Source organism: Trichechus manatus, unplaced genomic scaffold (genome assembly GCF_000243295.1).
Source record: "Trichechus manatus latirostris isolate Lorelei unplaced genomic scaffold, TriManLat1.0 scaffold00027, whole genome shotgun sequence".
In the NCBI taxonomy this organism is placed as follows: domain Eukaryota; kingdom Metazoa; phylum Chordata; class Mammalia; order Sirenia; family Trichechidae; genus Trichechus; species Trichechus manatus.
This window is the reverse complement of record NW_004443963.1, coordinates 13940756-13966339: the sequence shown is the minus strand read 5'-3', so window position 1 is coordinate 13966339 and position 25584 is coordinate 13940756. Positions and strand designations below refer to the sequence as shown.

Sequence of the window (25584 nt, the reverse complement as noted above, 5' to 3'; positions counted from 1 at the left end):
CAGCCTCCGGGACTGTCAAGAGTGACTTGACCTTGCCTCCCACATGGTGCAGAAGACCATTCTTTGGCTTTTCTGGGAGATTTTCAGCCAATTTCTGCCGTATTATCCAATGAGATGGTTGCTTTTTAAAATGTATATACATCTTTATGCAAAAATTTTTAAAAGTTAAATAATACAAGATAATGATAAGGATCGTTGCAGTTGCCATTTTAAGGTAAACTTCTGAGTTTTTTGAAATCGGTTGGCTTATTGGGCGCTCATATAGTATAAAAACAAAACAAACCGGTTGCTGTCAAGTCAGTTTTGACTCAGTGACCCTATAGGACAGAGTAGAACTGCCTATAGGATTTCCAAGGCGTGGCTGGTGGATCTTACTGCTGAGCTCTTAACCACTGTGCCACCAGGGCTCCTCATATAGTATACAGTGTGCTTTTCAGTAAGAATGAAATGCGTATCAGATATTTAAGTGTCTGTTCATTGGCAAAGGAAAAAGCGTAATTTTTTCCTTCAGTTTTTTAAGGTCTGGATGAGCCTTTAGATTAGGTATTTTTGGGGAATAGAGACCTTGCTTTTTTATTATTTAAGATTATTATTGTTTTTTTGAATAAATAACACATTTACATGGCCCAACATGCAAAAGTTACAAAATGGTCATATAGCGAGAAGTTGCTCCCCAAATCTGGTCATCGAGTGTCTTTCTCCCAGAGGCAGTGGGTGTTTTCACCTTCTTGTGTATAATTCATTCTTAAAAAAAACAAAACAAAACAAAAAACCCAAATGGTATTGTGCTATACATTGTTCTTCACCTTTTTTCCTTTTTCACTTTGTTACATATTAGAGTATTCCGTAACAGTATTTCACATACAGTATTTTAATAGCTTTCTCATCCTCCCCCCTTTTGAAGGCTGCATAGTGTTCCATTGTATGGATGAACCATGATTCATTAAGCAAAAGACTCTTGTCTTTTTCTCATATCTTTACCTACTTTGTAAGTAACATGTTAATATTGGTTGACTTGAACTCTTGAATTGAATTTGACTATGCAGAATATTTTAGGAATGAGTTATTTTTGGTGGTTGAATATTCCAGTTAGTTGAGATGATTTTCCCTTCTCTAACCCCAAGATGTTTAAAATTTAGTCATTTTGGAAATAAATTCTGCCTAAATGTGTATATGATTATATAATTTATTTCTTTGTAGCAGTATAATAGTACACACTTTTCTTAAATGCATTTATCACAGTTGTCAATGTCAATTATTGTTTAGGACTGTAAAGCAGTGATATTTTAGGAGCTTATCAGCTTTTTAGATTTTTTTCTCTTGGTCTTTCCTTGCTCCTGATGTGGCTGCCTTTAACATAATGTTCCTCTTTCCTCTGATACTTAACTTCCTACTGCTTACCAGCTCCCTTTCCAAATTTGCCTTTTAAATTTTAGGTGGGCAAGTAGCTGTATAATCAGGACAGAAATATTTCTAAAATAAAAATCAATAAGATTCAGAGAGAAAGCCTGGCGGAGTTTCTTGCTGATGAAAGTGCATGAACGTTTTGATATTCTGGGTATTTGGAGGCCCGTTTTGCTTGCTGGTTACTGGCTGTGTTCTAGAACAGCTCTGTCCGATAGAACTTTTGTGTGATGATGGAAATGTTCTGTATCTGCCCTGTCCAATATGATAGCTGCTAGCCACATATTGCTCTTGAACACTTGATAATATGGCTAGTGTGACTAAGAAACTGAAATGTTTATTTTAATTAACTTATATATGTGACTAGTGGCTACTGTGTTGGATGGTGTGGTCTAGAATCCATGTAATTAACTTTCTATACAGCAGGCTTGATTATAGTGGAGCTTAGTAATTTATTGTGTGAGAAGAGTAAATCTGTATTATTGGAAAGGAGGCAGTTGGAGTGTTGATGCTCAAATCAGCTTAAAGTAAATGATTAAATTGGAATTGCTTTTTCATATTATGATTATTTTAAACTGTAGCATTCTCAAGCTGTTGATGGAAGCATGTGTTTGTGGTTTGTAGCTATGGTAAACCTTTGGTAACTAGGGTGAAATTAGTAGCACTCTAACTTTATTTATAGGACTTGGTTAGACAGTTGCCTGAGTGCCAGAAACTCCTGCAAATAACTTTGACCTTCCCTAACAAAAGTCAAGGGATAAAGTGTTCCATAGTAGAAGATCTCAGTAATATCTGATATACACAAAACATTACTTTCTAATGGGGAAATCTATAACAAACAAGAAAACAAATGCATAAATCAGTCAGTTATAGGTTTTGATAACTGCCAGGAAGAAAATAAACAGGGCACAGTAATAGAGAATATGGGATTGGGGGGAGGACCGCCATTTAGATGGAGTGGTCTGAAGAGTTTTATTTGAGGAAGTAATATTTAAGCTGAAATCTGGAGGATAAGAAGGAGTCAGCCTTGCAAAGAATGGAGATGGTGTGAGGGAGGATTTCCAGAAGAGGGAATAACAAATAAAGGGGTGGCTGGGAGAGGGGTGGACTTGCTCTAGGTCAGGAACTGATACATGATCAACGTATTTAGATCATAGTGATCGAGAGGGAGATAATGGTATGAAATAGGTTGCAGAAGTAGGCATCTAGCAAATCATATAGGACCTTAAAGGTCATTATAAGAAGTTTGGATAGAAAAAAAAAATTAAGTGCAGTCTAAAGCTATAGAATTAGGGGACTGATATGATTGGAGTTTTGTTTTAAAAAGCCCCTCTGACTGCTGTGTGATGAATGTTTTAAAGGAGAGCAAGAATGGAGGTAGAGAGACTATTGTGATGTCCAGGAGAGAGATGACAGTAGCTTAGGTTAAGGTGGTGGTAGTGAAGATTAAGAAAAGTCAGACACACAGTACTTGCTCATAGGTTGTGAGGGATGAGGGGGAGGATCTTTGTCTTTCATAATTGCCAGATAGGGCAACTTAGTGAGGTAGGGAACACTATCGGTGTACAAGATTTCAAGGGTGGTGGTGATGGAGAATTAAGATCCCAGTTTGGGCACATTACAATTGACATGCCTATGAGACAGCTAAGTAGTCAGACTGGAGTGTAGAGAGAGTTCTAGGCTAGGGATAGAACTTGGTAATTATTAGCATGTTGATGGTATTTTAAGCAATGGGAGTAGATGAGACATTTTAGAGAAGAGGATGTTCCATTGAGCCCCAAGAAACACTTGTGTTTTAGAGGGGTCTGTTGAGGGAGAAGCCAGAAAAAAATACTGTTAAGGAGTAACCAGTGTTGCATGAATAAAACCTGGATTGTAGTATCTCAGAAGCTAGAAGAAGAGGATGGTTTTTTTTCCTTCTTTTTTTTATCGTTCTTAAGATGAAGGTTTACAGAGCAAATTAGCTTCTCATTAAACAATTCATACACATATTGTTTTGTGACATTGGTTGCCAACCCCACAACATGTCAACACTCTCCCTTTCTTGACCTTGGGTTCCCTGTTACCAGCTTTCCTGTCCCCTCCTGCCTTCTCGTCCCTGCCCCTGAGCTGGTGTGCCCATTTAGTCTTGTTTTGTTTTATGCGCCTTTCTAATCTTTGACTGAAGGGTAAACCTCAGGAGTGACTTCAGTACTGAGTTAAAAGTTTGTCCAGGGGCCATACTCTCAGGGTTTCTTCAGTCTCTGTCAGTCCAGTAAGTCTGGTCTTTTTTTGTGTGTGTATGAGTTAGAATTTTGTTCTACATTTTTCTCCAGGTCTGTCAGGGACCCTCTATTGTGATCCCTGTCAGAGCAGTCAGTGGTGATAGCTGGGCACCATCTAGTTGTGCTAGAAGAAGAGAATCTTTTAAGAAGGTTGTTAACTTTGTTGAATCATGCTAAGAGGTCAGGTAAGTTGAGGATAGCAAACTGTCCATTGGATTAAGTAACATGGAGGGGGTTGACCTTAAAACTTAGTTTCATGGTGTAGATGACTTGGAAACTTGATTTTGAGTAGACTGAAGAAGAAATGAGAGATGAAGAAGTAGAGACAGGTGTAGACAACTTTTTTGACAAGTTTTACTGTGAACAGGGAAATGGTAGGTATCTGGAGGGAGGTGAAAGGTTCTGGTTTTAAACCATGCTTTATTTAGCCTTTTACTACAGCAAGCTATTATTGGACATTTATGCTTAAATCTTTTTTTTTTGCTCCTACAGATTACTACAGTGAACTTCCTTCTACACATTTGGGGATTTTCTAAGACAGGCTCCTTGGAGGTGGAATTGCTGGGTTACAGGCTGTGCACATTTAAACACTTAATAGCTATTGCCAAACTGACTTCCGAATTGGCAGTACCAATTTACACTTTCTCCATCAGTGTATGAGAGCAGAGGGGAGGTTTTCTGAAGATGGGAGATGTGTTTTATTGCTGGTATGGCAGTGATCATAGAGAGGGGAGTGATCAGTGATGCAGGAGAGAGTGGACAATTGACAGAGCAGCCTTACGTAGGCAGAGAGGTTGGAGGTCTAGAGCTAGATGGGCCTTTGGTGGGAGGGATATTGCCTTTATTGTAATAGAATGTGAGGAGGAGGAAATGCATGCATTTCTAGGTAAAACAAAACAAAAACTAGTTGCCTTCAAGTAGATTCTGATTCATGGCGACCCCATGTGTGTCAGAATAGAACTGTGCCCTATAGGGTTTTCAGTGACTGATTGTTTGGAAGTAGATCACCAGGCCTTTTTTCTGAGGCGCCTCTTGGTGGACTCAAACTGCCAACCTTCAGGTTAGCAGCTAAGCGCGTTAGCCATTTGCACTACTCAGGAATGGTAAGAAAAGAAGATACTGTATGAATACTTCTCTTTTAAAATGAAGTATTTGCATAGAGCATCAGCTAAGAGAGGGTGATGGGGTGAGAGTGAGGCAGGTTTGAGAGAAGGTAAAAAATAATGATTTTGGAAGTAGGAAAGCTTACAGGGGCAGCTGTGGTAGGATTACTTGGCATTATTGATTGCCCATTTGCAGTTTGTGATTATGAACACGTAGTGAAGTCAGTCAGCTTGGTTAAATGACTTTCTTCAGCAACATTCAGCTGATTGGGCACAGGCATAGTGAAGGTAGATAATTGTATTTAACCAGGATTGGAGTTTTGCTGGTTGGCAATGATGGAGAGACAAATGATTGAGGGTATTTGCAAGGGAGGGATTGTAATTATGGACTGTGGAATCAAATTTAGACAAAGGAGGGAGTGCAAGACAGGACTGGAGTGGATGGGTAATGAAAGAGTGGTTGAGATGGGAGGATTTCATGAGATCTAAAAATTGTGGAGGAGGGCACGATACCAAAGCAAGTCAGAGGATGGGAGATGATCTGAGAGCATGATAGAAACAGAATAAGGAAAAACAAAGCCCTTAAGACACTGTATTTTCCTGCTTTAAGGATATGGTTCTGGGTTCCCTCAAAAGTAGGGCACAAGAGCTCTAACAACTCATCTGTTTTCCTGGAGCTTTCCTTAGAGGCCACCTTTGAGATGGCCTTTCTCCAGGCATACACATGGAGCTTACTTATACACCATAGAAAGTAACCTCAATTCACAGGAGGTTACTGGGACCATTGTCTTCAGGATATCAGTAGTAGCAGCAGTGCTTGGCAGTGCTGCACAGCCTTTGGAAACTCAGGTACAGTGTATGTGCACCAGGTTCCAAACCTGATCTCTATCCTTTGTTGTTTTGTTGTTGTTCTTAGTTGCCATTAATTTGGTTCCAATTCATGGTATAATAGAATTAAGTGTTGCCTAGTCCTGCGCCATCTCCATGATTGTTGGTATTTGAGCCCATTGTTAAGGCTATTCTGTCAGTGTGTCTCATCGAGGTTTTCCTTGTTTTTGCTGACCCTCTTCCTTACCAAACGTGTTGTCCTTTTCTAATGATTGGTCATTTCTGATGACATATCCAAAGTAAGCAAGACAAAGTCTTGCCATCCCCGCTTCTGAAGATCATTCTGATTGTATTCCTTCTAAGACTGATTTGTTCGTTCTTTTGGCAGTCTGTGGTATAGTCAATATTCTTTGCCAACACCAGGATTTAAATGCATTAGTTCTTCTGTTTTCTTTTTTCATTGTTTTAGTCTTGGTAATGGGCAGAGGTAGAGTGCAGGGCTATATCCATGGTAAAATTTCCAGTGATTTTGGCAGTCTTGATTTGATTTTATCAGTGAATAACTGTGGTGTAGTGGAAAAGGTAGAAGATTGGAGTCTTACAAACTTTTGTTCAACTTTTGGCTCCGTTACTCACTAGCTATGTGACCATGGGCAAGTTATTTAACCACTTTGAGGCTCAGTCTCCTTTATATATGCAAAAAGGATAACAGAGCCTTCCTTACAGAGATATTGTGAATATACAATGAGATAATACATGCATCTGGCACATAATATGTCCTGAATAATGCGTAGTAGTTGGTGTTGTTACTGTTATCATTATAGTATTGAAATCAGCAGGCAGGGGTGGGATACTCACCAGCCAGTTTTCCAGAGTGGTCCAGATTCCCTAACTAGAAAATGGCAACAATGTTTATCTTCCCCTTTCTCCTGGTTCTGGGCTGCTTTGTGAGGACAGTGCTCTATCTAGATCAGTTTCTCAGATGTTAATGTGCATGTGAATCACCAGGGGATATCCTTAAAATGTTCTCATTCTGTAAATCTGGGTAAGGCCTGATATTTTTCATTTCTAAGAAGCTCCCAGTTGATGCTGCTGATACTGGTTCATGGACCACATTTTGTTATTTTATTGTTGTACTTTAAGTGAAAGTTTATAGTTCAGGTTAGTTTCTCATACAGAAATTTATACATGCGTTGTTATGTGACCCCAATTGCTCTCCTGTACTGTGACAGCACCTTTCTCCTTCCCACCCCTGATTTCCCATGTCCATTCAACCAGCTCCTGACCCTCTCTGCCTTCTCATCTCACCTCCGGACAGGAGCTGCCCATTTAGTCTCATGTATCTACTTGAGCTTAAGGAGCACACTCTTCACGAGTATCGTTTTATGTCCCATAGTCCAGTCTCATCTTTGTCTGAAGAGTTGGCCTCGGGAATGGTTTTAGTACTGGGTTGACAGAGAGTCTGGGGGCCATGCTTTCTGGGGTTCCTCCAGTCTCAGTCAGACCATTAAGTCGGGTCTTTTTACTAGAATCTGAGTTCTGCACCCCACTTTTCTCCTGCTCCATCAGGGACTCTCTGTTGTGTTCCCTGTCAGGGTGGTCATTGGTGGTAGCCAGGCACCATCTAGTTCTTCTAGTCTCAGGCTGATGCAGTCTCTGGTTTATGTGACCCTTTCTTCTGTTAGGCTAATACTTCCCTTGTGTCCATGGTGTTCTTCATTCTGCTTTACTCCAGGTGGGTTGGGACCAATTGATGCATCTTAGATGGCTGCTTGCTAGCTTTTAAGACCCCAGACACCACTCACCAAAGTAGGATGCAGAAGATTTTCTTAATAAACTTTGTTATGCCAGTTGACCTAGATATCCCCTGAAAGCATAGTCCCCAGAACTCCACCCCTGCTACTCTGTCCCTCAAAGTGTTTGATTGTATTGAAAACTTCTTAGCTTTGGTTTAGTCCAGTTGTGCTGATTTCCCCTGTAGTGTGTGCTGTCCTTCCCTTCACCTAAGATTATTCTTGTCTACTGTCTAGTTAGTGAATAACCCTCTCCCTCCCTCCCTGCCCTTATAACCATCAAATAAGGTTGTCTTCTGTGTTTAACCCTTTTCTTGAGTTCTTATAATAGTGGTCTTATACAATATTTGTCCTTTTGTGACTGACTAAATTCACTCTGCATAATGCCTTCCAGATTCCTTCATGTTATAAGATGTTTCACAGATTCATCATTGTTCTTTATCGTTGGGTAGTGTTCCATTGTGTGACTGTACCATAATTTGTTTATCCATTTGTCCGTTGATGAGCACCTAGGTGGTTGCTATCGTGAACAGTGCTGCAGTGAACATGGGTGTGCCTATATCTATTCATGTGATGGCTCTTGTTTCTCTAGGATATAGTCCAAGGAGTGGGATTGCTGGATCATACGGTACTTCTATTTCTGGGTTTTTAAGGAAGCGCCAAGTTGATTTCCAAAGTGGTTGTACCATTTTACATTCCCACCAACAGTGTATAAGTGTTCTAGTCTCTTCCACAGCCTCTCCAGCATTTATTATTTTGTGTTTTTTGGATTAATGCTAGCCATGTTGGGTTGAGATGATATCTCATTGTAGTTTTGATCTGCATTTCTCTAATGGCTAATGATCATGAGCATTTCTTCATATGTCTGTTAGCTGCCTGAATATCTTCTTTGGTGAAGTGCCTGTTCATATCCTTTGGCCATTTTTTAATTGGGTTATTTGTCTTTTTGTTGTTGAGGTTTTGCAGTATCTTGTAGATTTTAGAGATTAGACACTGATCAGATTTGTCTTAGCCAGAATTTTTTTCCCAGTCTGTAGGTTGTCTTTTGACTCTTTTGGTGAAGTCTTTTAATGAGCATAAGTGTTTAATTTTTAGGAGCTCCCAGTTATCTATCTAGTCTCTTTTCTGGTGCTTGTGTATTGTTACTTATGGTTTGCATTGCATTTATGCCATGTATTAGGGCTCCTAGCGTTGTCCCTATTTTTTCTTCCATGATCTTTATCATTTCAATTTGATATTTAGGTCTTTGATCCATTTGGAGTTAGTTCCTGTGCATAGTGTGAGGTTTGGGTCCTGTTTCAGTTTTTTGCAGATGGATATCCAGTTATGCCAGCACCATTTGTTAAAGAGACTGTCTTTTCCCCAACTGACAGACTTTGGGTCTTTGTCAAATATCAGCTGCTCATAGGTGGATGAATTTATGTCTGGATTCTCAATTCTGTTCCATTGGTCTATGCATCTTTTGTTGTACTAGTACCAGGCTGTTTTGACTACCGTGGCGGTATAATAGGTTCTAAAATCAGGTAGTGTGAGGCCTCCCGCTTTGTTCTTCTTGAGTAATGCTTATCTGGGGCCTCTTCCCTTTATGGACCACATTTTGAGTAGCAAAATTCTATTAGAGAAGTGCCCTTTAGGAATCCTTCTTATTTTAAGCTGAGAGGAAATGAGGTAAAAAGAGCCTCATTCTTTCAACTTTTTTTAAAAGTCAAATTCACTTGGCCCTCATATGGCTCATTTCTATGGCTCAGTGTTGTGATGAGTCTGTATTGTTTCTACCAGTCCTGAAAGTGAAAGGAGTATAAATTATATACAGAGGGTTGCCTGGGATTTCTTTTGAAAAATTTTCTGTGCCTGATTTCTCAGGTATGCTTTTGAGAAATTTTGCTGGCTCCCCAATTGGATAAACTTTCTGCCACTGGCCTTCACACCCACAGAGAAACTTGCATAAAACAAGCAGCCTCTTGAACATCCTTGAACATCCTGCCCAAGAGAGCAGCATTCCAGGATGGAGGGGAGAGGAGGGGAGACTCTGCCAGGCTGGGGAGCCGAACAGTGGGGGAGATGTGCACTCTTTTCTCTTGGCTCAATCCCTCTTCCTTGGGACCTGGTGCTGCCCCCAGACCCTGGCGGGACTGGCAGGCAGGGCTCATGCAACATTGAGGGGCTAGAAATAGCACAGACACCCTGCCTGTCACTGCAGGTGAGGGTGGGAGAGCTACAAGAGGCCATGCGTGACCACACGGGTCCACACTGAGGAGTCTGCGGTGTATATACGGGTCGGAGAGGGCGCCCTTCACTCCAGGCTGTGCCCAGGACCAGAGGGGGGAGGTACAGGTGGCACTGCCATGCTGGGTGCAGGGTCTCAGCCAGCCCCTGGGCGGGGGGGTGGGGGCACGGTGAGCCAGTGGTGAGGTCTGCTCCTTTTGGCGGCCGATGATGGCAAGGATGTACTGAAAGTTGTTGATCTTTGTTTGAGGCAGAGAACGTAGAATGGGGCTCCAAATACTTTCTACTCGCCAGACTCTTCACATTACACAATCTAGCACTTTCAGAACAGGGATTCAGGATGCATTATAAATTTACAGTTACTGGCAGCACCCATATCACTGTCTCAGATAATCTGGTTTTTCTTTTTTAGAAGCAAGCATGCCAGAGACTTCCTCTGTGAGCCCTCCCTGGAAGAGTTTCTTCTCAGTGCTCAAATTCACACATTTTCTCCTCTGAACTAATACAGAGGGTGAGAAGCTTCAGAGTAGAGTCGCGTACTCTGAGAATTGTTCTGATAGAATGAAGTACGTGTGCATCTTAGTCTCTGCAGCAGACTGTGGTCCTCTTCATTGTGTGAGTTATTTTACCTGTTTGTCTTTTGATCTGAGTCCTACGTAGCTATAGAGCATAGGCTTCCTTATTTGACTTTGACGGTTTGAAATAAAAATTTTTTTTCTCTTGTCTGCTTGTTTCCTTTCTTTCTTTTTTTAAGGTAGGGAAATGTGGACACGCAGGAGCATGAATTAAAAAGATCCACTTAGCTTACCTGTGGGTTTTTTGTTTTTTCCTTTTCTTTCTTTTTTTGGAGGAATCACTCAGAAGAGTTTGATTTCTGACCAGACTATCTACCCAATTTTAAAAATTATGATGAGAAAAAGGAAGAGATGCATTTAGAATAGCTTTTACAAACCCTAAAGTTTGAAATGGTTCTGCCTATGGTAGTTTTGGAGGTAGTTTTCAGAGTTTTTGTGGCATATTTAAACTTTTACTGTTTCATTTTTGAGAATCTCTTTTCTCTGTGTAGTTATTTTTCTCCTTCTTTGCTCCGGATGTGTTTTTATCTTAATCCCATCCCAAACCTGATTACAAGATAACATCATAAAGTAAACAGTTTGAATATGTGAAAACTTACTGGATTCATTTTAGTTTTACTTGGTTAAGAATGAATGAGAGTTAATAATTGTGTCTTCAAAGAGTTTGAAAAGACTATATAACGGTGTGATTTCAATATGGTTCTTTAGAATGGAGTATAGGAAGGGCTAGTGACTTAAGACTTAAGTTATGGGCTATAGGACTAGAAAGGGAAATTGCATATAAAGTTGAGATATTGGCAGAACAGGTATGAACACCTTTAATATACCACAAAGAGTTCAAGTAACAGTTCATAGAAAGTCAAGGCTTGTTTTCCTTTTTTTCTTCAGTATCTCAGGTTTAGTCTTAGAAGTTCTTATTCCTCTTTTGTACTGGAAATGAGGTAATCCTACCTTCAGAGGAAGCAGAGAGGTTCTGCATAAAGAAAAACTTTGGGTGAGGCTAAGAATACCTGCCCCACCTCTCCAAGTTAAAATGAGCTGGAGTTTAAGGTGGGAGGAGAGAAAAGGGATTATAAGCTCTCCTTGGGAAGGTGCATATTTAGGGTGGAAAAAAAGGAAAAGTGACTTGACTTCTACTCTAAAAGGAAAAAGAAACTCCACTTTAGCAGGTAACTAAGATGAGAACACCAGAGTCAGGAGTGTTAGGTAGGGAGGGTGAATGTACCTAACACCGGTGAAGGGCCTGCCTTGAGTGCATGAGACTTGCAGACCTCACTTGGAGATTTTATAGCAGGAGAGAGCTGTTTCAACATGTTTGAGGGAAACAGAACTCTGAGGCAGCTGGAAGGAGGTAGGCCCTTGTTTTTGTTTTGTTTTCTTTTTCCTTTAATGAAGCAAAGGAGTGAAATATTCTTCACAACGTGTAACCCTTTGAGAATTTATTGTGTACCTACTGTGGGCTAGGTAATATATAAGAGACTTCATGGCCAAAAACAGATCTTAGGTCTCTACCCTGAAAGCTGTGGATAAAGAAGATAAGACTGGTACACAAATACTTATACTAGTAACTAGAAAAGTGGTGAATGCTACATTACATTGGAAGGAGAGCTCACTCATGGCTAGGGTGGGCTTTTGGATTTGAACATGGAGAAATGGGCCTAGGAAGTGAGGAAAGGCATGGGCATTCAGGCAGGTAAGAAGTGCTATGAGCAGAGGCCAGAAGGTGGCTTTTTTAGGTATGGAGGAGAACATAGTGACCGTTATTTTCTGAATAAAAACCACTAGGACAGGTGATTTGATAATACTTGTTGTTCTCCATTGGAGATAATGGATAAAAGCTTTGCCTGCATATAGGAGTTACTTTATAAATGTTTGAACTGAAGTTAGAAAATGTCAACAGGAGCATGGCTGATAGTTTGCATGCTTAGATCATTTGATCTAATTACAGCAACTCCATGAGGAGTATTATACTCATTTTTGGATGAGGAAACAGAGGCCTCTACCATGCCACAAAAGGTTAAATCACTCTCCTCAGGCCACCACAGTGATAGTAACCACGGACCCAGAATTCAAACGAGGCCCTGTTTCCCTGCCTAGTAAAGTGTTGAAGGATCTACTTGACTCTAGAACCCTCATCCTTTCTACTTCCAGAAGGGAGGCTATGCTCATCTGAACTAGGGGTAGTAATAAAAAGATGAAAAACTTATTTGAGTTTATATGTAATTTTTCTGTGTTTTAGAACCTTCTAAGATTGAGAATTATTAGTGGTGAAACTAAATCAAGAGTAGTGGTGTACGCCGACTTCGTAGGAAGGAATCATAGGCTCTGAACAGGTTCTGTGTTCGTGCTTGGCCTCTGCCAGGGGCTCCAGAAGAATTGGTGCAGAGGGGACGGGACGCTTGGCTCTCTCTCCTTGATCTTGGAGGGCAGAGTTTTTAGATTGCTTCATTCCTGTTTAAAGAACCCATCTTAAACTAGCTTAGGTCTAGCATTAGAAACTGGTACTGGTGGTTTGTTACTGACCCCACCCATCCCTGCCTTTTGCAGTAATCTTTGTGAGGTGGTGATTGTGTTTCTAGAAGTAGAATGACAGAGAGATTCCCTTAAGGCAAATACAGAGAGAGTGTGCTGTACTCTCCAGTTTAGACACACAGGGCTGGGAACTCCCAGGGAGAGAGCACGAGGGAGGGAGGAAGGGAGAGTGAGAGGGAGGAGAGAGAACAACAGAACAGTCAGCTGGAGAAGAGGGGGGAGGAGACTGATCCTTTTTCAAGGATTTTTAAACTCAAGTGATTTGGGGCGGGGGGTTTCTCCCCACCCTGAACCCTTGCCCCCCATTCTGGCACCTTCTTTCCTTCGGTTCACTTGAAGTGCCTTTTTGCAGTCCAGGATCAGCTGACCACTGAGTTTGAGCAGCCCGATCTGACATGATGTACCTCTGGGTGAGTACAGAGTGCTGTGGGTGAGGGTTTGCAGTTGCACATATAAGGAATGGAAAGCTGTGAGATTCTGCTCTTACACAAATGGCCTTCCCCACAGAGCATAGGCGGCTACGTCCCCTTCCCCTACTCGCAGGTGTTAGGTTTTCAAAACCTAGCAGGGATTGTGGCATTTTTTTTTTTTTTAAATGTTGTTTATCTTGTTACACTTAGGCCCAAGGGCTGAGCTCGACAGCACTGTGCCATCCCCTGGGTCTGGTTGGTTTGGAGAAGGCCGAGGGGTGGGTGAAATGGGCTGATCGCTTCAGGAGCTGCAGTCTTCCTGGTGGGGCAGGACAGACCTGTGTTTGTTTTGGGAGCACTGACCTTGATACTCAAGCCATTTCTTTAGATATTGAGAGCCAGTAGGTGGCATGATTCTTAATTAGGAATAAGTTTTTATCTAATAATTTTTATTGTCCTTCACAATAGTCTTGTGAAGTAGGTCACTGTTGTTATTAAAATTTTATGAGGAAGTAATTAAGTCACAAAGTGACTTGCCCATAGTTACATACCTTGTCTTTAGCAGCTAGAATAGTAATTAATAACTAGACATTATAAACCATTTTATATTTCTATTTGCCAAGAACTTAAATACTTTACATTATTGCTTATTAATTTATTGTTAAATGTGGCATTGTAACTTGGAGGGAAATTTACTGGGATAAGAGAGGCTTTTAAACTATGAAATGTGATCACTTTTAGAACAGGGAAAATAATACAGAAAAAAACCCTCTGCTTTTAGTTGTGCAAACAAGAACATCTGTAGCCACTTGTAAAGACGGTGATATCCTCTCTTGAGCAGACAGCTGTTGGGTATTGCCAAGGGAGCCTACTAGATGTGATGCCATTGGCTACTAGCCAGTTTTTGAAAGTTCGCTTTGCCCTTTGCCCTTCAGCCCAGATGTCTGGAGTTGGAGGAAACCTACTTGGCTCAGACAGGCTAAATTTATAAATATTAGAAGGCAAAATTTTAACTAACAACAACAACAGAGTTGGAGCTTGGTCACAGAGAGGAGTATGTGTTTGATATGACCTTGGGATGTGAATTTCTTCCCCTCGATTGATTTATTTTTATAGTATTTCTAAGAACTCAAGGAACTTTTCTGACACACTGATGGGCTTTAAGTAGTTTTCACCTCTCTGTGTACTCATCAGTCATCGGTGTCTAGGCTCTTTGCAGCCTGGTAAGTGGGACGGATCAGCACTGACTGTCAACCAGAAGGATGGGCTCTTCTACCTTTTGATTTGTTTGGAAGAGGAGTTATGCACGGAAGCAAGGTGAATTAATCTCATTTTCGCTCATTTATGTTTGATTTTTGTTTGAAAACAAAAATCCTCACAACTGGACCAATAAGAAACATTGTGATAAATGGAGAAAAGATTGAAGTTGTCAATGATTTCATTTTACTTGGCTCCACAATCAATGCCCATGGAAGCAGCAGTCAAGAAATCAAATGACATACTACATTGGGCAAATCTGTTGCAAAAGACTTCTTTAAATTGTTAAAAAGCAAAGATACCACCTTCAGGACTAAGATGCCCCTGACCCAAGCCATGGTAGTTTCATTTGCCTCATATGCATGTGAAAGCTGGACAGTGAATAAGGCAGACTAAAGAAGAGTTGATACCTTTGAATTATGGTGTTGGCGAAGAATGTTGAACATACCATGGACTGCCAGAAGAAAAAACAAATCTGTCTTGGAAGAAGTGCAGCCAGAATGCTCCTTAGAAGCAAGGATGGTGAGACTTCGTCTCACGTACTTTGGATATGTTATCAGGAGGGACCAATCCCTAGAGAAGAACATCATGCTTGGTAAAGTAGAGGGTCAGTGAGAAAGAGGAAGACCCTCAATGAGATGGACTGACACAGTGGCTGCAACAGTGGGCTCAAACATAGCAACGATTGTGAGGATGGCGCAGGACCGGGCAGTGTTACGTTCTGTTGTACACAGGGTCACCATGAGTCAGAACTGACTAGATGGCACCTAACAGTAACAACATGTTTGATGAATACAGGCAGTGACGTTCTGCTCATTTATTCCCTTTGTACTCTTACTACAGTTATTTGTATATTTTTTTCAATCCCTTTTACTTATTAGCTCCCAGGACAGAGCTTCCCAACCAGTGTGCCACATGTTGGATTGTGTACCAAAACATCTGCTCTCCTCAGCCTTTGGAGCAGCCAGCTGGGGCTTGGGACTCCCTGGCCACTTGTGTGTAACCTAGTTTGTTTGTCACTTTGTGTCATAAAAATATATTTACATACATTTTTATGTGTGCCATGACATCAGAAAGTTTGGGTAGCACTGTCTAGAGGGCAAAGAGCATGTCAGCCCTATCTCTTGGTTATCTGCATTGCCTAGCCCAGTGCCCCACACATTTGTTGAATTGAATGAAGATGTCCAGAAGGAGCCATAGCTGTGTAAAACCCAGATATAGAGAAGGAAAGCTAAGTGGCCAAGCATTAAGTGGGATGCACTGAGATGCAGTGGAGAAAACTTACTGGACTAAGAATAGGAGATCCACGTTTCAGTCTAGGTTTTAGCCAGCCATATGACTTTTGGTAGTTAATTTAACTGTCTGAACCTCAGTTTCCACACTGTAAGATAGAATTGATCCAAATCCCTCCAAGTTCTAAAATTCTGGAAGTGAGTTTTATATAGCAGTAGGTATGATAAAAAGATGCCCAATTGTGCAAGAATGTTTAGGTCTGGTGAACGTAAGAAAGCTGTGAAACTTATATCACCTCCATTGCCTTCTTGGTTTGGTACCAAAAGTGAGTTAAAGGTGCAGTTTCTGGGTGTTCTAGAAAAATTACTGAGCTCTCAGTGGTGTGGGCGTTCTAGAACCTGTAGGGCTGAAGAATGAAAGTTCCAGTTCATCTAAGCATTTTAGTTTAGTTAGATGTGGTTCATTAATTTGTTCCTGTGTATCTAGAACTCTGAGATAGAATGCCATCTTGGGATTTATATATGCCTCTTTGCCAGATCTTTTCCCCACTTTCCTCTTGAGTCACCTTCATTTTTAGTGAGTTTGGTAACATCAGTGGACAGCATAGTATGGTGCAAAGAATATGAATCTTAGAGCTAAATTTCACTGGATCTAACCCCACCTCTGCCATTTCCAGTTATGTGGCTGTGAGCAAGTTATTTAACCATTCTGAACATCGATTTCTTCATTTGTCACATAGGGAAAATAATACCCACCACTCTACATTGTTGTGAAATTTGAGATAATCTATGACATGTGCTTTACATGCATAGCGTGTGGCACGTATATATGCTCCATAAATGATAATCATTGCAGCCAGCTTTTGGCTTTGAACATTTGCGTAGATTGTCTGCTCACCACCCCAGAGTGTTTTTGCTATCATGTTGAGGGTGTTTTTGAATTTATGTAGGGACAACTTTGATAATCACAAGCTAGTTTTATGTGAAACATTTTCCCCTTTAATTGGTTATTTTAAGGTTGCTTGCTGATGGAGAAGGTCTCCCTTGTTTTTTCTAAACTTGTTTTGGGGGGTGCAATAATACTGAACATTCATTATGTCATTTTTTTCTTCCTTTCTCTTCTTCATTTTCCAAATGAAATGGGGGTTGGAGTGGGGAGCATACAAACAACAGCCATGATTCCTATACTAAAGGAACTACTAGTTTGATATTTATGCAATTTAAAACCAGTAAACAAAATTATAAGGAGCCCTGGTGGCACAGTGGTTAAGCACTTGGCTGCTAATTGAAGATCGGCTATTTGAACCCACCCAGTGGCTCTGTGGCAGAAAAGACCTGGTGATCTGTTCCCGTAAAGATTACAGCCTAGGAAACCGTATGGGGCAGTCTACTCTGTCCTGTAGGGTCACTATGAATCGGAGTCGACTTGATGGCACATAACAACAACCCAACAACAAACAAAATTATAGACTGGAAGGCAGAACATGTTCTGTCTGAACTGATCATAGCTATGCTGACACCAGGCTTTCTCTTTCTCATATTCTATATGAAGGAATTTCTGGATTTCATATTGACTATTGTTAGTTGAATTCTGTCTTTCTAATAAATCAATTCAGCCAACATTTAATGAATACCTATAATGGCACCTATAATGGATCCACAGTCAACACCCATGGAAGCAGCAGTCAAGAAATTAAATGGCATATGGCATTGGGCAAATCTGCTGCAAAAGACCTCTTTAAAGTGTGAAAAAGCAAAGATGTCACTTTGAAGACTAAGGTACGCCTGACCCAAGCCATGGTATTTTTGATCGCTTCATATACATATGAAAGCTAGACAGTGAGTAAGGAAGACTGAAGAAGAATTGATGTCTTTGAATTATGGTGTTGGTGAAGAATATTGAGTATACCACAGACTGCCAGAAGAACAAACAAATCTGTCTTGGAAGAAGTACAGCCAGAATGCTCCTTAGAAGCAAGGATGGCGGGACTTTGTCTCATGTACTCTGGACAGGTTATCAGGAGGGACCAGTCCCTGGAGAAGGACATCATGCTTGGTAAAATGGAGGGTCATTGAAAAAGAAGAAGACCGTCAACAAGATGGATTGACACAGTGGCTGCAACAATGGGCTCAAACATAGCAATAATTGTGAGGATGGCACAGGACCAGTCAGTGTTTCGTTCTGTTGTACATAGGGTCACTGTGAGTCGGAGCCAACTCAGCGGCACCTAACAACAACATAATGGTTAGGAGACTGGGTTAGCAGCTGTTACAGAGATGATGAAAGACATGTCATGCCTTTAAAGAATTTATAACACAGTGGTAGAGCAAGTGTGTACAGAGATGATAGTGATTTTTTTGTATGTTGCTATTCATTTTAGAAAGTGCTTTTATGTGTCATCTCATTTAATCCTCATAACAGCGCTAAGGGCTGATTATCATTATCCTCATTGTACAAGTGAGGAAAGAGACTGAGTGAGTACATAATAAATAATGGCAGAGTTGGAAACTCAGTCCCATCATTTTTTTTTTTTTTTTTTTAACTCTGTGGCTCTTATTTCTTTCCACATCGCCCTCTTGGTATTTTTAAACTGTTTTGGTTTTAAAAACTATTTATTGTATCATAACATATATGTTAGGCATATACCTCATTTAGTCCTCAGTCCACCTGGCAGTTAGCCATTATCTTCATTATACGGATGAGGAAGCTAAAACTCAGTAACTTGCTAAAGTCACACAATTTAGAATTGGCTAAGTTAGGATTTGAACCTGACCCCAAAGCTTACTGCACCATTTGTTCAATAGTACCTAGTTTATCTCTGGGAGAAAGATGTGGCAGTCTGCTTCCGTAAAGTTTACAGCCTTAGAAACCCTGTGGGCAGTTATTCTCTGCCCTACAGGGTTACTATGAGTCAGAATCAAATTGACTCAGTGGCAGTGGATTTGGTTTCATTGGTTGGAGTTTATCACTACTACTCTTTAGCATGATACAAAGCTGAATAGAGAAATGAGCATAATAAAACCTGAATTCTGTTTTCATTTCCATTGATTCCTTGAGATAAGTTACTTAACTGAATATACCTTGATTGTCTGGTTTGTGAAAGGGTGTGATTTTGGGACTATCAAAAAGGTAATCGTAGAAAAATATATCAGCCATTTTAGAAATAAGTTAATGAATGGCTGATGGCTTTGTCATAGATAAGGGAATTATGGACTGTGAGTCAAAAGATCTGCTTTTTAGTCTGGATTGTGCCTTTTCTCATTGTATGACCTTTCTGAGTTTTACTTTCCTAGCCTTTAAAATGAGACTACTAACACCTGACAGATTTTTGAGATAATATATATGGAAGTTTTTTTGGAAGCTATTTTGTGCTAAGCAAATGTAAGATGATAATAACAACCACTTATTATTTAGGTTGCAGTCAGGTTAATCTTTTAATGCTCCCTTTTTATCACTGTCATGGTTTGAATTATGTCCCCCAAAAAGTGTGTGTATCAATTTGGCTGGGCCATGATTCCCAGAATTGTGTGGTTGGCCTCCATTTTGTGATTGTAATTTTATGTTAAAGAGGATTAGGGTGGGATTGTAACACCACCTCTACCCAGGTCACATCCCTGATCCAGTGTAAAGGGAGTTTCCCTGGGGTGTGGCTTGCACCACCTTTTATCTCTCAAGAGATGAAAGGGAAGCCAGCAGAGAGTTGGGGACCTCATACCATCAAGAAAGCAGTGCCGGGAGCAGAGCGCTTCCTTTGGACCGGGGTCCCTGTGCCGAGAAGCTCCTAGTCCAGGGGAACACTGATGAGAAGGCTGAGAGAGAGAAAGCCTTCCCCTGAAGCTGACACCCTGAATTTGGACTTTTAGCCTACTTAACTGTAAGGAAATAAATTTCTCTTTGTTAAAACCATCCACTTGTGGTATTTCTGTTATAGCAGCACTAGAGGACTAAGACAATCACTCTTTAAATTTCTAATTGGTCTACACAATTAGAGAACTAGACTTGGTAGTAATTCGAGTTATCACAAAATGTAGAAACTGTTCAGTTCGTAAAACTTTTGAGGCCAGATACTATGAATAAGTACTTGACATTAAAAAGACATTAAAGGATTTTTTTAAAAAAGGTGTTTCTTCATTTATTTAGTTGTTAGAGTTCTCATAACTAAGTTTTTGCAAGCTGGTGAACACTGACAAATTATTTCTCCCACATAGCTATAACCACACATTCCCAGACAGTATAAATATATGGTTGAACTAACATTAATACACACCAGCATTTTGTCAATTACATAATAAAACAAATTATCAAGTATCCAAATATTAAGTTATATAGGTCAAAAGGCGTATAAAAATTAGAGTTTGCTCAATTCATTAGCAGAAACCCATTTGTTTTTTTTGCAACAGAGTTGGAAAGAGAAGGAAAAAAAATCACACCTCAAATAAAAATAAGTTGCTAAACAACTTCCAATTGATAAGGGAAAAAAATGACAAGAATTTCAGAAATTATGTGATTAAGAATTGTTTTACCTACAATAACAAAGCATCTCTGTCTTTAAATTTTTTTTTTTACTCAATTAAGAAGCATATTTTACATATTTTGTACAAGACAAAGGCAACATGTTACTAAAAATATGTAATAGCCCCCCTCTTTCTTTTTTCAGGCGCTCCCTGTTAAGTTGTACCCTGAAGTGCAAAGTGCAAACATTAATTGTAAGGCTTTTTTGTTTTGTTCTGGAGACATTAAAGACATGTACTCCTGTACAATGCAGATTTTTCAAAGTGAAGATTTTCCATAAAAGGACAAAATGAAATTTGTAGAAAGACATGAAATAATCATTGTAAGAAATGGTAAAAAAATCCACCAAAAATCAGTGATTGTGCAAACCTGATATATACTGGTACAGATGTGGGCAATGTAAACAAGTGAGCAGGCAAATAACTATATAGGTCCTACTTTCAATGTTTGAAATGACTGAAGGAATAAGCCACATAAGGTCTAGAGTGTTCAGGGTTCCTGGCATTTTTTAGGTATATATGATACTAAAAATATACAAGTATTGTGCTGGGTATTTTGGCACTTGATCTCTCTAAATTTGTTATGTATTGATAGGATTCTGGCATGAGAATAGCTTTAAAGAAAACTTATAACAATACTGCATGATTTCAGGAAAGGTCAGCTGGTACAAATGATAAGCACATTTTAAATGCTGAACAGTAAGAAACCTTTGCTAAGTGTCCAGATAGGATGATCATAACCCAAACATGGAGGTTGCAATTCTGTCAAGCTTGTAGCCTGATAAAACTGCTTTTCAATACTCCTGTGAAAGCTTTATTAGATTTATTCACCAAACTAACATATTGGTGAATATACATGACAAATTAGGTCCTGTCTCAAGTTCCACTTCCAAGGCAATACTATCAGGCACCCGTTTTGTTGAATGCAGCAGTTGTTTCTATGACCATTGGAGTCTTTGAAGGCAGCTGCATTTTAGGATGATACTTCTCCAAATGCAGAAGTTGCTGTTAAAAGCTCCACACAGCTTTTGTCTTATGAATTGTATAGTGTCTTCATATTTCATTCCACCTTCAATTAATGCTAGGGCAACAAGCACTGGAGCTTTTGCTAGACCTTCCACACAATGAACAGCAATACAACAACCAGGTTCTTAACGAAACTTAATTTTTACAAGACTTAACCAGCTATCAACAATCTGGTTGGATTGTGATGCACCATCGTCAAAAGGCCAGTTGAGAACATGGATGCCTTCTTTTTCCACAAGACCAGTGTCGTAAGTTGCTTCACATGCTCTTACTGTTGTGGTAACTCCATACTTCTTAAGTTTCTCTATAAATTTGTTTAAGGTCGCCTTGGTTGAATTGTGTATAATAAATCTCAAGTTCCTATGTGTCACTTCCACAGGAGCTGGGTGGTTCATTTGAGCCATGTTAATCTAGTTAAAAAAATACTCAGTAGGTTATGAAAGAATTTTAAAAAGTGAATACAGAAATGATGTAAAGGAACAGAAGTCTACTTCAAAATACCCCACTTGCAATTCTCTGTGCTTTGAGTATGATGTTGGGAGGAATGGAAAATGAAACGAACCTCCTAACAAGAAGCAGCAATTCTTCAAACCAGTAATACAGAGGCAGTAGAAAGGAAGTGTGCTGAGATTTACCCCATCCGGGTCAGAACTCTTGAAAATTGCTCGGTAGATTTCAATTCAACACTTCTTTGTCCAAGTTAACTGCTCTTATGGGGGCTTCTTGGTGGAGTAGTAGTGAATTTCCACAGCGTTCACTTGTCTGCACAGAGGTCGTGTTGTGCCTGGCAGTCGTCTCCACTGCTCTTCAGAAACTCCATAAATGTGTGGCCAAGAACACCACAGAACTGAGGAATATGTTTACTCATTGAAGATTGTGGCCTAATCATACAACCGGTCCCCATAGGCAACTGAGGCGGTGACAGTGGCAGCCCCTGCAGGGCAGGGGGCAGCGGTGATGCAGGCGGCAGCAGGGGCACCAGGCTCTACCATGCAGTGAGCAGCTCTGAAGAGAGAGCATCGCCTAGCTGGCCTGCAGCAAAAGGCCACCATTAAAGGATTTTAAATAGGATTGTGAGTAGAGTAGATGGAGTTTATGATTAGATTTTTTTTTTTTTTTATCTACACAGAGTAGAGGAGAGTGAGTACAGAGGGAAGTTAGGTGATTATTGTGTACTAGTCTAAGTGACAGAGAATGATAATGATAGCGTGCACTAGAAAGAAGAGATATTAGAAGATAAAAATTGACAGGATGTTGTCATGATTTGAAAGAGACACATTTTTTCTAGGAAGGAAGAAGAGGGAAGATGAGTTTGATTTTTAATTTAGTATTCTTTTTGTAACTTGTAGATGTTCAAGGGGGAAATATTACTTAGATGCCTGTATAGGTCTGAATATAAGGAAAGATAGAGGCATAAGCTATTAATTTGTGAGAAGTATGCATACAGTTGTGATTGAGGCCACAGTTAGGTATGATGATGGTTTAAGATGAGAATGGCCTAGGAAGAAAATGTAGAACAAAAAGAGAAGTTAATGCCTAGTGGAGGAGGGTGAACTCTACAAGAGGCAGAAAACAAGGTTCCAGAGAACTTCTTCTTCAAGTGGAAAACCAGGACACTAGAAAATCAAGGTGGCAAAAAGAGAGAACTCAAAAACATCCATGAGTTTAGCAACATGGAGGTCATTAGTGACCTTAGCAAGGGCTATTTTGGTGGACTAATGAGGGCAGAAGCCTGAGTGGAGTCACTAGAGGAGTTCATGGGAGGCAAGGAAATGGAGATAGAAATAGTAAGTATAGAACAGTGGTTGGAAGAATTTGACTCTGGAGGAATGTGGGGAAAGGTGTGGTATCTACAGCTAGAAGAGAATATAGGGTAGAGGGTGGTTGGTTTGTTAGTTTAAAAGAGACTTGATCATGTTTAAAAGCTAATTGAATTAATTCCTTGGAGAAGGAGAAGTTGAATAAATGAGGCAAGAGAAAGGATAATTGCTCTTATGTTTTGAAAAGATGGGATTGGCTTACTCATTGAACCCGTTGCCATTGAGTAGATTCCAACTCCTAGTGACCCTACAGGACAGAGTAGAACTGCTCCATAGGGTTTTGTCTTAGTCATCTAATGTTGCTATAACAGAAATACCACAAATGGATGACTTTAATGAAGAGAAATTTATTTTCTCACAATCTAGTGGGCTAGAAGTCCAAATTTAGGGTGTCAGCTCCAGGGGAAGGCTTCCTGTCTCTGTCAGCTCTGGAGGAAGGTCTTTGTCATCAGTCTTCCCCTGGACTAGCAGCTTCTCAGGTGCAGGGACCCTGGGTCCAAAGGATGCGTTCTGCTCCCAGTGCTGCTTTCTTGGTAGTGTGAGGTCCCCCCTCTCTGCTCCCTTCCCTTTCCTTTTATCTCTTGTAAGATAAAAGGGTGCAGGCCACAGACCAGGCAGACTCCCTTTACATCAGATCAGGAATATGACCCTAATCCTCTTTAACATAATCTAATCTTGCCTCATTAACCACAGGCAAAGATCAGGATTTACAACACATAGGAAAATTATATCAATCACAAAATGGAGGACAGCCACATAATACTGGGAATCATGGCCTAACCAAGTTGACACATATTTTTGGGGGACACAGTTTAATCCATGACAGGTTTCCAAGGCTGTAATCTTTACAGAAGCTGATTGCCACATCCTGCTCCCTCGGATCGGCTGGTGGGTTCAAACCACCAACCTTCAGGTTGGCAGCCTAGCACTTAACCACCGTGCCACCAGGGCTCCTTGGAATTGGCTTTAGGAGAAGGGAAAGCAGGTAGAGGAAAGAACAGCTAACAGCATTTGAGAGTTCAAAGAAGCCTTTACAGAGGCAGTAATAGACAAGCAGTGTGGGTGAAGGGTAGAAAGGGAAATCGGTTTTCCAAAAAAAAATGTGGATTGGCAAAACTGTATATTTGTGGAGAACCATGTGTAAATTCCATGTGGCTGGCATGCATGGGGTGAGTGGAGTGGTGGATGAAAATTGAAAATTATGGAGACTAGATTATCTAGAGTTTGATTCTTGTTGTTGTTGTTTGTTTGTTTTTTTCCAGTAAGGAGCCACTGATAGATTTTAAGCAGGAGATTTTTGGAGGTGGTACTTTTATTGGAAGGAGCCCTGGTGGTGTGGTAGTTAAGCACCCGGCTGCCAACTGAAAGGTCTGTGGTTCAACCCCACCAGCCCTTCTGTCAGAGAAGGATGTGGTGATCTGCTTCCGTAAAGATTACAGCCTTGGAAACCTATGGGGCAGTTCTGTTCTGTCCCATAGGATTGCTCAGAGTCAGAATTGACTCGATGGCAACGGGTTAGGTTTTTGGTTTATTGTTATTGATGATGACAGTGCTAGTATATGATGCTAGGTGGGTGGCTTAGGTGAAGTGGTGAACAAAATACATCAATATAATTGATGCTAAAGAGATTAAAAAACAAGATAAAGCAGAAAATGTAGGAGGTCAAAGTATTGAGTGAATCATCTATCTATATGGATGTTGAAGTCATTGGGAATGATAAGACTAGTGATGGAGGTGAAAAACAGAGTCATGTGCTAAGAGTTCAGAAAGTCAGCAGGTGATACCTGGTTCAAAGGATCTGTGGTTTGGGAGGAGGGAAGGGAAGTTATTTGGAAACAAGGAGGGCACCTTCAAGGTCCCACCCTGTATGGTAATGGGGAGCAAGGAGGATGCTTGTCCCTCCTGAGGTATGTGATAGGGAGGAGAAAAACTTTTACTACCGAAGAAGCAGTATTCTGGGGCAGCAGGTTTCATTTAGAGCAAAAGGGTAAAGGAGCATCACAGAAAATAGGGCAAATATATAGAGGAGTTTGCTGAGAATAGCACATGACCTTCAGGGCTTGGGAGGGCAAGGAGGAGCAGGAGATGGGGTCACAAGAGCGGGTGTGCAGAGCTGTAGAGGTGAGCCATCTGGAAGGCTTGGACTTCTGATCATGATTGAAGTGAATGAGGATGTGAGCCAGGATGGAATTGTTTTGGAAGTCTCTTAGAAAAACACGGTAACTGGTAAAGAGCTGGAGATAGAAAACGAAAAGGGAAGAAAACGCTCGTCATTTGTCAAGCTGAAAGAACTGAGGAAAAAATTCAAGCCTCAAGTTGCAATACTGAAGGATTCTACAGGGAAAATATTAAACAACTCAGGAAGCATCAAAAGAAGACGGAAGGCATCCACCTCTGGTCACCTGATCTTCGACAAGGGCCCAAAGTCCATCAAATGGGGAAAAGACAGTCTTTTAAACAAATGCTGCTGGCAAAACTGGATATCCATCTGCAAAAAAATGAAACAGGACCCATACCTTACACCATATACAAAAACTACTTCAAAATGGATCAAAGACCTGAATATAAAGCCTAAAACTATAAAGTTCATAGAAGAAAAAAT

The 25584-nt window shown here is 40.4% G+C and overlaps 1 protein-coding gene and 1 pseudogene across 3 annotated transcripts in view; one reads left to right on the top strand and one right to left on the bottom strand.

Moving 5' to 3' along the window:
* RBFOX2 (RNA binding fox-1 homolog 2) overlaps positions 1 to 25584 on the top strand; it is a 357084-nt gene that overhangs the window by 139390 nt on the left and 192110 nt on the right. The gene's annotated exons all lie outside the window — the stretch shown is intronic.
* LOC105756161 (protein tyrosine phosphatase type IVA 1 pseudogene) lies at positions 20972 to 22657 on the bottom strand (annotated as a pseudogene).